The 12,275-nt window shown below is 40.5% G+C and overlaps 1 non-coding gene across 1 annotated transcript; it reads right to left on the reverse strand.

Moving 5' to 3' along the window:
- Positions 1-9,121: 9,121 nt before the first annotated feature.
- Positions 9,122-9,229, reverse strand: LOC112768226 (small nucleolar RNA R71). Its single transcript, XR_003185664.1, has one exon. It is a non-coding gene; the product is annotated as a small nucleolar RNA R71 (small nucleolar RNA).
- Between the last annotated feature and the right edge of the window lie 3,046 nt (positions 9,230-12,275).

Consider the following 12,275-nt stretch of genomic DNA (forward strand, 5'->3'; position numbering starts at 1 on the left):
AAACTCCAGTCCTTTCTTAGGAATTGACTAGGACCTGAGGATCAAACTAATTAGTCACTTGACCTTCCTTTGCTTTAGTAAAGGCTAACTAAGTGGGATTAAAACTCAATTCTCATCACCATTGATGAGGATAACTAGGATAGGACTTCCAAATTCTCATACCTTGCCAAGAGTTTATTTTACAGTTATTTATTTATTTTACTTGTCATTTAAATTACTTGTTCCTTATCTTTAAAACCCCCAATTTACAAAACTCATAACCATTAATAAGAACATACCTCCCTGCAGTTCCTTGAGAAGACGACCCGAGGTTTGAATACTTCGGTTATCAATTTATTTAGGGGTTTGTTACTTGTGACAACCAAAACGTTTGAAAGAAAGGACTTTTGTTGGTTTAGAAGCTATACTTGCAACGGGATTTATTCTGAATTCTAGACCACGCAAAAGTTCTCTCTTCAAAATGGCGCCGTTGCCGGGAAACTGCAATCGTGTGCCTTATTATTGGTTATTGTAAATATTTTTTTATTTGTTTAATTGTTTTTGTTTTTCCTTTTTACTTATTTTAGCTACTATGAATTCTCACCCCTCTCGCTTTGAGTTTGGTTCTAATATTGTTGAAGGGAACGGAAGTTATAGCAGGAACATGCATCAAGGTTAGAGAAATCAAAGATGGATAGAGCCAAGAGGATTTGATCAACCCTTTAGGCAACAACACCCTCCAGGATATCATGGACAAAGACCATTCTACAATGCATACCAAGCTGATAGATATGGTGGACAACCTTGTAACTACCAACAAGCCCCACCTTGTGCCTATAGACCATCCTCTCAACAAAACTTTGAACCACCGCACTCACAAGCTCCTTTTCACCATTCACCACCATACGATCCTTATTTACCCCAATTCCAATCCAATTACTCACAAAAACCACCAGTTCCCTACGTACCATGTCCATATCCATCACCTCCAGAATCACAGGCTCGCCTCAAAGAAACAGTAGATCAACTTCATACAACCCTTCATTAGCTGGAGCAAGCAATATATCAATTATCTTCCAGACGTTTAGACCCTCAAGGAACTCCAATAGCTTTATGTGGAGAATCTAATGACGAACGTAGCATGAAGGAGACACTAGAAACCCCAGTGGGCAGTAATGAGCATAACTTTGTTCTGGAACAATTGGAGGAAGCTCAAATTATCCAAGAAGAAGAAGTACTGGTCGAAGATTTAGGAGATGCTGAACCTCCATGGGAATCCAGAGTTGTGAAAAATTCCGTCAAGGACGTTACAATTAATGCTAAGGAAGGTAGTGCACAACCCCCAAAGCAGGTATTTCATGAAGAACTAGACGGAATAACCCAAGACGCATGTTTCCTTGATGATAGTAGTCTCAAGTCAAGTTCTCCTAGTAATGAACTTGCATCCGCAAGTGAATTCTCTGAGATTGAAGAACCTTATCCAATTGAATACGAAGAAGATGCGGAGGTAGATTTCTCTCAACCTCCAGCTTATGACTTGAGTGATGCAGAAGATATCGAAGACTTTGATCAGGACGTGGTTGTATTTGAAGAATTTTGCAAAGAAGTGGAGGAATTCGCAGAAGATTACAAGGGCGTAGAACTTATAGAACCACTGGAAACACCTATCCCAAGGCCATTACCACCCAATACAAGCTTCAAGTGGGTACAATCCTTAACCTTTAACTTTATTTTTCCACTAGAATATGGTTTGCTTGAAACAGATGGCCAGCTTAGAGCTCTCTGCGGCTTTAAGAGTAAGAGGGAAATGGCTCGTACTCAGAGCTGGTGCACAAGGTTCAATAAGGTTCCATGCTTCAACTCGAAGTGCACGGATTGGTGTCATGTTCAATCGAATGGATCTCGGAAAATGTTTGGTCATCTTGGTGAGAATCTAATTTCTAAACCGCCTGGATGGAAAAATATAGATCAAGATGAAGGCGGATTTAAAAGCAAAGTTTGGGATCCTAGAAAATATTCTGATATTTGTCACCCCGAAAACCTGAAAATCTGTTTGAAGTTTCTCAGAAGCTTTACATGTCTAGTTTGGAACCCCGGAGGCTGTTGGCATTCCAAACATTGGTGGAGATTTCTGGATGAATTTAAGCATAAGCCACCATAACAGGAAGCTCATCCAATATCCAACTTAAGGACTTTAACTAAAAGTGCTAGGTAGGAGACAACCCACCATGGTATGATCGTTCCTGTTTCCATTTTGTTTCGTTTTGTTTATTTTTATATTGTTTTATTTTCATTGAACCTGGATAGTATTCGTAAGCATTTTCATTAGCATTACATACTGCATAACTGCATAATTGCGTATTAAAAAAAAGAGGGAAGGCGTGCAACGCGTTCGCATCGCTAAAGCGTTCGCGTCAATTGCGAAAAACTCCTCCCACGCGTCCGCGTCAATCACGCGAACGAGTGATCTGGAAATCGGCGTAAAAATCCAACGCCCAGAAATTTGGGCTAGAATCGTGCGGCTGTCGCGCCTTTAGCACAAAACGGCCCACGCATTCGCGTCCATCACGCCAATGCGTCACTTGCAAAACACCCATCCCACGTGAAAGCGTGAGCGATGCGTTCGCGTCGCATGGATTGTACAACACCCTAAAAGAGACAGAGAGTTGCGCTGAAATGATGCTGGAATTGTGCGTTTAGCACAAATTCCAGCGACGCGGTCGCATGCCTCACGCGACCGCGTCATTCATCCTTTTTCCTATTCCATGCGATCGCGTCAACCCCATTCCACCCTAGCCACGCGATCGCGTGCCCCACGCGTTCGCATGGATTCAAATTCACTAACCCCAGTGACGCGAAACCCTAACCCCCTGCGTCCCCATTCTTCTTCCCCAACCCCTTCTGCTCTCTCCCCCTCCCCTACACCCATGACGACCACCAACTACCCCTGACCACCGCACCAGCGCCGACCACCCAGCCACGACCGCGACACCCACCCCCTCCTTCTTCCTTCCCTCCTTTTCTTCTCTTTCTCTTCTCTTCTTCCCTCCACCACCACTGCCCCCTCCGTGGCCAGCCACCCCCCACCGTGCCCTCACTGCCGCGCCTCCCACCACCAATGCCCATCCCCTCCCTTCCTTCCCCATTAACCTCTCCTCCCTGCACCCCAGCCCTCACCCAACACCACAAAACCATCCCTGCTGCCACCAAGGTTCGCCGCCGCGCCACCCTACGCCGCCGCTGTATACCGCCAACACCACCCCATTCCCACCACCTCTCTTCGTTCCATACTTGTGCCTCTAACCACCAGGTTCCGCCAAATGCCGCTTTTCTTTCATTCATAATTATTTGCATATTTTTTTTCAGTTATGTTTAAATTTAGGATAGTTAGCGATGTATGTTGTAGTGGATTCTAGGTGGTTAGGTAGCTAGGATATGGTTAGTGGATTTAGGCCTGTTTAATTGCGCTGTTCTTGCTACTTGTTTTATAATTTTCGCAATTCTGCTGTTGCTGTGATGTTAGTATTGTTCATATGATGTTCTTACTGTTCATGCTGCTATTGCAAATGCTCTTTCATGTTCATATTATTTATATCTATTTACAGATTTGTTTTAATGAACTTTTCTGCCTGCTGTTTATTACCCGGGAACATCCAATTTTAGCCGGAATGCTGCCCAATTTTCTGTAAATTGTTTTGATATTCATTCATGTTTTGGTTTTGGCTATTTGAATTTGGCACTCCTCAGCTTTTACCAAACTAATTCATGAATGCACGGGCTCGCTTTCTTATTCCTCTGTTTTCCCGGTTAATAAATCACATCATTGATGATTAGCTTTCCCTTTTCGCTATTTCTATATCTATATGAATCATCAACAACTTGATTTCCTTGCTTGCAGATGAGTTATCTGTTGCTTAAAATTGTGAAATTTTTGTTACTTAGAAACCCATCATTAGGCCACTTACTCTGACTTTCTTTTTACTAACTCACTGATTTTTGCTTTCTAACCTCTTTTTTTTTTCAATTTTACCCACTTTTAACTTTCAAACTTCCCCATCCGCTTTTAAACTAACTCTTTCAACTTTTTAACTCATGGCATGATTATTGTTGCTCCTAATTAACAAGTATTCCACTTATATATTATTTTGGATTGTGATTTCTCATCTCAAATTTTTACCTCCGAAACAATCCAAAACATACATTGCTTCAACTCATTTCATAATTCTACTGCTCCTTTGCCACTTTGTGCTTATCTTGTTATTTGCCTACTTATTTTCCTGCTTTTATTATATCCTAGATTTCTGTTTTTCAGGATGTCTGACCCTCAAAGAAAAGGAAAAGGAAAGGCAACAACTGGCAAATGGAAAAGAGGTGAATCCTCTATGTCTCTCCTGGAGATTATGCATGATGACTCCTGGTGGGAAAAGCACTTTACCCCGCAGGAGAAGGCTGACCAGCTCCTCCCTGCCAATGATCCAATTAAGTTTGCAAACCGATACTGTGAGCTAAAGTATCTAGTGTTTGCTACCTCCAGAAATCTGTACCTGGAGAGGACTTTGAAAATTCCAGAAGAACTACAGTAGTACACCTCCGATCAGATCAAACAAAGAGGCTGGTTCTTCTTGGAGAGAAATTTGACTGAGGTCAATGCTTCTTGGGTAAGAGAGTTTTACTGAAATTATTTCAAGACTTCCCTGGATGCAGTGCACCTCAGAGGGAAACAGATACTGGTCACTGAAGAGGCCATTGAGGATATTCTGCGCCTTCAGCCTAAGTCAGATCAGCCTGACGGTTACCAAAAGGCTGAAGAGGATATGAGGTTTCTGAGATTCGACTGGGATACTATCAAGGAAAGGATAGCCCTTGACCCTACTGTCTCTTGGGTCATGGGTAAGAACACCACAATGCCTAAAGGAATCATGCTTATGTATCTGAATGATGAGGCTCGGTGATGAGCGGATAATTTATACGCTTTTTGGCATTGTTTTTAGTATGTTTTTAGTAGGATCTAGTTACTTTTAGGGATGTTTTCATTAGTTTTTATGTTAAATTCACATTTCTGGACTTTACTATGAGTTTGTTTGTTTTTCTGTGATTTCAGGTATTTTCTGACTGAAATTAAGGGACTTGAGCAAAAATCAGATTCAGAGGTTGAAGAAGGACTGCTGATGCTGTCGGATTCTGACCTCCCTGCACTCAAAGTGGATTTTCTGGAGCTACAGAACTCGAAATGGCGCGCTTCCAATTGCATTGGAAGGTAGACATCCAGGGCTTTCCAGCAATATATAATAGTCCATACTTTCGCCAAGAATAGACGACACAAACTGGCGTTCAACGCCAGCTCTCTGCCCAATTCTGGCGTCCAGCGCCAGAAAAGGATCCAAAACCAGAGTTGAATGCCAGAAATGGATCAAAACCTGGCGTTCAACTCCACAAATGGCCTCTGCACGTGGAAAGTTAAAGCTCAGCCCAAGCACACACCAAGTGGGCCCCGGAAGTGGATTTATGCATCAATTACTTACTCATGTAAACCCTAGTAGCTAGTTTATTATAAATAGGACCTTTTACTATTGTATTAGACGTCTTTTTGACCATCTTTGGACGCCTGGTTCTTAGATCAGAGGGGCTGGCCATTCGGCCATGCCTGGACCTTTCACTTATGTAATTTTAACGGTAGAGTTTCTACACTCCATAGATTAAGGTGTAGAGCTCTGCTGTTCCTCAAAGATTAATGCAAAGTACTACTGTTTTCTATTCAATTCATCTTGTTTCGCTTCCAAGATATTCATTCGTACTTCAATCTGAATGTGATGAATGTGACAATCATTATCATTCCCTATGAACGCGTGCCTGACAACCACTTCCGTTCTACCTTCGACTGAATGAGTATCTCTTAGATCTCCTAACCAGAATCTTCGTGGTGTAAGCTAGAATGATGGCGGCATTCAAGAGAATCCGGAAAGTCTAAACCTTGTCTGTGGTATTCCGAGTAGGATTCAATGAATGAATGACTGTGACGAGCTCCTAACTCGCGATTGCGGGGCGTTAGTGACAGACGCAAAAGGACAGTAAATCCTATTCCAGCATGATCGAGAACCGACAGATGAATAGCCGTGCCGTGACAGGGTGCGTTGACCATTTTCACTGAGAGGATAAGATGAAGCCATTGACAAGGGTGATGCCTCCAGACGATTAGCCGTGCCGTGACAGGGCATTGGATCATTTTCCCGAGAGATGACCGAAAGTAGCCATTGACAGTGGTGATGTATCACATAAAGCCAGCCATGGAAAAGAGTAAGACTGATTGGATGAAGATAGCAGGAAAGCAGAGGTTCAGAGGAACGAAAGCATCTCCATTCGCTTATCTGAAATTCTCACCAATGAATTACATAAGTATTTCTATCCCTATTTTATTATATTATTTTCGAAAACACCATTATCAATTTATATCTGCCTAACTGAGATTTGCAAGGTGACCATAGCTTGCTTCATACCAACAATCTCCGTGGGATTCGACCCTTACTCATGTAAGGTATTACTTGGACGACCCAGTGCACTTGCTGGTCAGTTACACGGGGTTGTGAACCGTGGTTTTGGCATCATGTTTTTGGCGCCATTTCCAGGGAAAGAAAGAGCAATGAACTTTACATAATTAAAGTGTAATCACGATTCCGCGTACCAAGTTTTTGGCACCGTTGCCGGGGATTGTTCGAGTTTGGACAACTGACGGTTCATCTTGTTGCTCAGATTAGGTAATTTTCTTTTGTTTTCTTTTCAAAAAAATTTTTCAAAAATATTTCAAAATTTTCTCCTTTGTTTTCGAAAAAAGAAAAATAATAATATAAAAATGTTTTCAAAAATTTTATTCAAAATTTTTAAAGAATGAATTCTAGTGTTTCATGAAGCATGTGAAGCCTGGCTGGCTGTAAAGCCATGTCTAAATTTATTTGGACTGAGGCAGCAATTTGTTATCAAGAGCAAGCTAGTTGTTGCTAATCCACCTGCTGCTGTTCCTGATTCACCTACTGAAGCTTGGATGGCCATTGGCCATGTCTAGTGTTTTGGACCGGAGCTTTCATCGAAAGCTTGGCTGGCTAGTGAGCCATGTCTAATTCCTGGACTGAAGCTTTAGACTAAGAATGCAAGATTCCTGGAATTCATGTTAAAAATTTTGGAATCCTTATTTTTTCTTTTTCATATAATTTTTGAAAAAAAAATCCAAAAAAATTAGAAAATCATAAAAATCAAAAACATTTTGTGTTTCTTGTTTGAGTCATGAGTCATGTCATAAGTTTGGTGTCATTTGCATGTGCATCTTGCATTTTTCAAAAATTTCATGCATTCATAGTGTTCTTCATGATCTTCAAGTTGTTCTTGGTAAGTCTTCTTGTTTGATCTTGATGATTTTTTGTTTTGTGTTGTATGGTGTTTTTCATATGCATTCTTGAATTCTTAGTGCATAAGCATTAAAGAATTCTAACTTTAGTGTCTTGCATGTTTTCTTTGCATTAAAAATTTTTCAAAATTGTGTCTATGATGTTCATCTTGACATTCAAAGTGTTCTTGGTGTTCATCTTGACATTCATAGCATTCTTGCATGCATTCATTGTTTTGATCCATAACTTTCATGCATTGCATCATTTTTCCTGTTTTCCTCTCTCATCATAAAAATTCAAAAAACAAAAAAATATCTTTCCCTTTTTTCTCATCAAATTCGAAAATTTGAGTTGACTTTTTCAAAAATTTTTAAAATCAAGTTGTTTCTTATGAGTCAAATCAAATTTTCAATTTGAAAATCTTATCTTTTTCAAAAATCAAATCTTTTTCAAAATTCTTAGTTATTTTCGAAAATTCCAAAAATATTTTTCAAAAATCTTTTTCTTATTTTTATATCAAATTTTCGAAAATAACATAATCAATTAATGTTTTGATTCAAAAATTTGAAGTTTGTTACTTCCTTGTTAAGAAAGATTCAAACTTTAAGTTCTAGAATCATATCTTGTGATTTCTTATGAATCAAGTCATTAATTGAGATTTTAAAAATCAAATCTTTTTCAAAACTACTATCTAAAATATCTTCTTATCTTACCTTTTTTAAAAAAGTTGGTTTCAAAATATCTTTTCTAACCTCCTAACTTCTTATCTTTTCAAAATTTGTTTCAACTAACTAACTAACTTTTTGTTTGTTTCTTAACTTTTTCAAAACTACCTAACTAACTCTCTCTCTCTAATTTTCGAAAATATCTTCCCTCTTTTTCAAAAATTTCTTTTTAATTAACTAATTATTCTTATTTTTATTTTTAATTTTAAAAATTTTCGAAAAATACTAACATTTTTCAAAAAAAAAAAAACCATTTTCGAAAATCGCTAACCCTTTTTCAAAAATTATTTTCGAAAATTCTCCCTCTCCCATCTTATTCTATTTATTTATTCATCTACTAACATCTCATCTCACATATCTACCCTCCTCACAGTTGTGTTTCTTCCATTACATTACATTCTTTATCTCCCTCTTTTCTTCCACTCACACAGGGATCCCTATACTGTGGTATAAAGGATCTCTATTATTATTATTATTATTATTTTTCTGTGCCCTCTTCTTTGTCATATGAGCAAGAGCAAGGATAAAAACATTCTTGTGGAAGCAGATCCAGAACCTGAAAGGACTCTGAAAAGGAAACTAAGAGAAGCTAAAATACAACAATCCAGAGATAACCTTTCAGAAATTTTCAAACAGGAAGAGGAGATGGCAGCCGAAAATAATAATAATGTAAGGAAGATGCTTGGTGACTTTACTGCACCTAATTCCAATTTACATGGAAGAAGCATCTCCATTCCTGCCATTGGAGCAAACAACTTTGAGCTGAAACCTCAATTAGTTTCTCTAATGCAGCAGAACTGCAAGTTTCATGGACTTTCATCTGAAGATCCTTTTCAGTTCTTAACTGAATTCTTGCAGATATGTGATACTGTTAAGACTAATGGAGTAGATCCTGAAGTCTACAGGCTCATGCTTTTCCCTTTTGCTGTAAGAGACAGAGCTAGATTATGGTTGGATTCTCAACCCAAAGACAGCCTGAACTCTTGGGATAAGCTGGTCACGGCTTTCTTAGCCAAGTACTTTCCTCCTCAAAAGCTGAGCAAGCTTAGAGCTGATGTTCAAACCTTCAGACAGAAAGAAGGTGAATCCCTCTATGAAGCTTGGGAAAAATACAAACAGTTGACCAAAAAGTGTCCTTCTGACATGCTTTCAGAATGGACCATCCTGGATATATTCTATGATGGTTTATCTGAGCTATCAAAAATGTCACTGGACACTTCTGCAGGTGGATCCATTCACCTAAAGAAAACGCCTGCAGAAGCTCAAGAACTCATTGACATGGTTGCTAATAACCAGTTTATGTACACTTCTGAAAGGAATCCTGTGAGTAATGGGACGCCTATGAAGAAGGGAGTTCTTGAAGTTGATACTCTGAATGCCATATTGGCTCAGAATAAAATATTGACTCAGGAAGTCAATATGATCTCTCAGAGTCTGCATGGAATGCAAGCTGCATCCAACAGTACTCAAGAGGCTTCTTATGCAGAAGAAGCTTATGATCCTGAGAACCCTGCAATAGCAGAGGTAAATTACTTAGGTGAACCTTATGGAAACACCTATAACTCATCATGGAGAAATCATCCCAATTTCTTATGGAAGGATCAAAAGCCTCAACAAGGCTTTAATAATGGTGGAAGAAACAGGTTTAACAATAATAAACCTTTTCCATCATTCACTCAGCAACAGACAGAGAACTCTGAACAAAATGCTTCTAATTTGGCAAATCTAGTCTCTGATCTATCTAAGGCCACTGTGAGTTTCATGAATGAAACCAGATCTTCCATTAGAAATTTGGAAGCACAAGTGGGCCAGCTGAGTAAAAGGATCACTGAAATCCCTCCAAGTACTCTCCCAAGCAATACAGAAGAGAATCCAAAAGGAGAGTGCAAGGCCATTGACATAAGCACCATGGCCGAACCCAAAGAGGGAGAGGAAGACGCAAATCCCAAGGAGGAAGACCTCCTGGGACGTCCAGTGATCAATAAGGAGCTTCCCTCTGAGGAACCAAAGGAATCTGAGACTGATCTAGAGACCATAGAGATTCCATTGAACCTCCTTATGCCCTTTATGAGCTCTGATGAGTATTCCTCTTCTGAAGAGAATGAGGATGTTACTGAAGAGCAAACTGCCAAGTTTCTTGGTGCAATCATGAAGCTAAATGCCAAATTATTTGGCATTGATAATTGGGAAGTTGAACCTCCCTTGTTCATCAATGAACAAAGTGATCTGGATCAACTGACATTGCCTCAGAAGAGACAGGATCCTGGGAAGTTCATAATACCTTGTACCATAGGCACCATGATCTTTAAGGCTCTGTGTGACCTTGGTTCAGGAATAAACCTCATGCCCCTCTCTGTAATAGAGAAACTGGGAATCTATGGGGTGCAAGCTGCTAAAATCTCATTAGAGATGGCAGACAATTCAAGAAAACAGGCATATGGACAAGTAGAGGACGTGTTAGTAAAGGTTGAAGGCCTTTACATCCCTGCTGATTTCATAGTCCTGGATACTGGAAAGGAAGAGGATGAATCCATCATCCTAGGAAGACCTTTCCTGGCCACAGCAAGAGCTGTGATTGATGTTGACAGAGGTGAAATAGTCCTTCAATGGAATGAGGACTCCCTTGTGTTTAAAACTCAAGGATCTCCCTCTGCAACCGTGGAGAGGAAGCATGAAAAGCTTCTCTCAAAGCAGAGTCAACCCAAGCCCCCACAGTCAAACTCTAAGTTTGGTGTTGGGAGGCCACAACCAAACTCTAAGTTTGGTGTTGAACTCCCATATCCAAACTCTAAGTTTGGTGTTAGAGAGTTTCAATAATGCTATGAACATTTGTGGTTCTGGCGCTGAACGCCCAAAATGGGCAGCTTCTGGGCGCTGAACGCCAGAACAGGCATGGTTCTGGCGTTCAACACCAGAATTGGCACACAAATGGGCGTTGAACGCCCAAAATGGCCACCAACCTGGCGCTGAACGCCTAAAGTTATGTGCAAAGGCATTTTTACATGCCTAATGGGTGCAGGGATGTAAATCCTTGAACACCTCAGGATCTGTGGATCCCATAGGATCCACTCAGGATCTGTGGACCCCACAGGATCCCCACCTACCTCCACTCACTTCTTCTCACCACTCTCTTTCACACAATCCCATAAACACTCTTCCCAAAAAAAAAAAAACCCTTCACCAATCACCTCAAACTCTCTTCCCCATCACCTCTTCACCACTCACATCCATCCACTCTTCCCCATAAACCTACCTCATAAACTCCACCTACCTTCAAAATTCAAAACCAATTTCCCACCCAAACTCACCCATATGGCCGAACCTTAACCCCCCTCCCTTCCCTATATAAAGCCCCCCATTCTTCATCAAATTCACATAACACACCCCTCTACACCCCTCTTGGCCGAAACATTTCCCACTCTCCCTCTCCTCCATTTCTTCTTCTTCTTCTTCTATTCTTCTTTTCTTGCTCGAGGACGAGCAATATTCTAAGTTTGGTGTGGTAAAAGCATAAGCTTTTTGTTTTTCCATTACCATTGATGGCACCTAAGACCGGAGAATCCTCTAGAAAGGGGAAGGGGAAGACAAAAGCTTCCACCTCCGAGTCATGGGAGATGGAAAGGTTCATCTCCAAAGCCCATCAAGACCACTTCTATGATGTTGTGGCCAAGAAGAAGGTGATCCCCGAGGTCCCTTTCAAACTCAAAAGAAATGAGTATCCGGAGATCCGACATAAAATTCAAAGAAGAGGTTGGGAAGTTCTAACAAATCCCATCCAACAAGTCGGCATCCTAATGGTTCAAGAATTCTATGCCAATGCATGGATCACCAAGAACCATGATCAAAGTAAGAACCCGCATCCAAAGAACTATGTTACAATGGTTCGGGGGAAATACTTGGATTTTAGTCCGGAAAATGTGAGGTTGGCGTTTAACTTGCCCATGATGCAAGGAGATGAACGCCCCTACACTAGAAGGGTCAACTTTAATCAAAGGTTGGACCAAGTCCTTATGGACATATGTGTAGAAGGAGCTCAATGGAAGATTGACTCCAAAGGCAAGCCGGTTCAACTAAGAAGAGTGGACCTCAAGCCTGTAGCTAGAGGATGGTTGGAGTTCATTCAATGCTCAATCATTCCCACTAGCAACCGGTCTGAAGTTACTATAGACCAGGCCATCATGATCCATAGCATCAT

This window comes from Arachis hypogaea, chromosome 17 (assembly GCF_003086295.3).
Source record: "Arachis hypogaea cultivar Tifrunner chromosome 17, arahy.Tifrunner.gnm2.J5K5, whole genome shotgun sequence".
Lineage (NCBI taxonomy): Eukaryota > Viridiplantae > Streptophyta > Magnoliopsida > Fabales > Fabaceae > Arachis > Arachis hypogaea.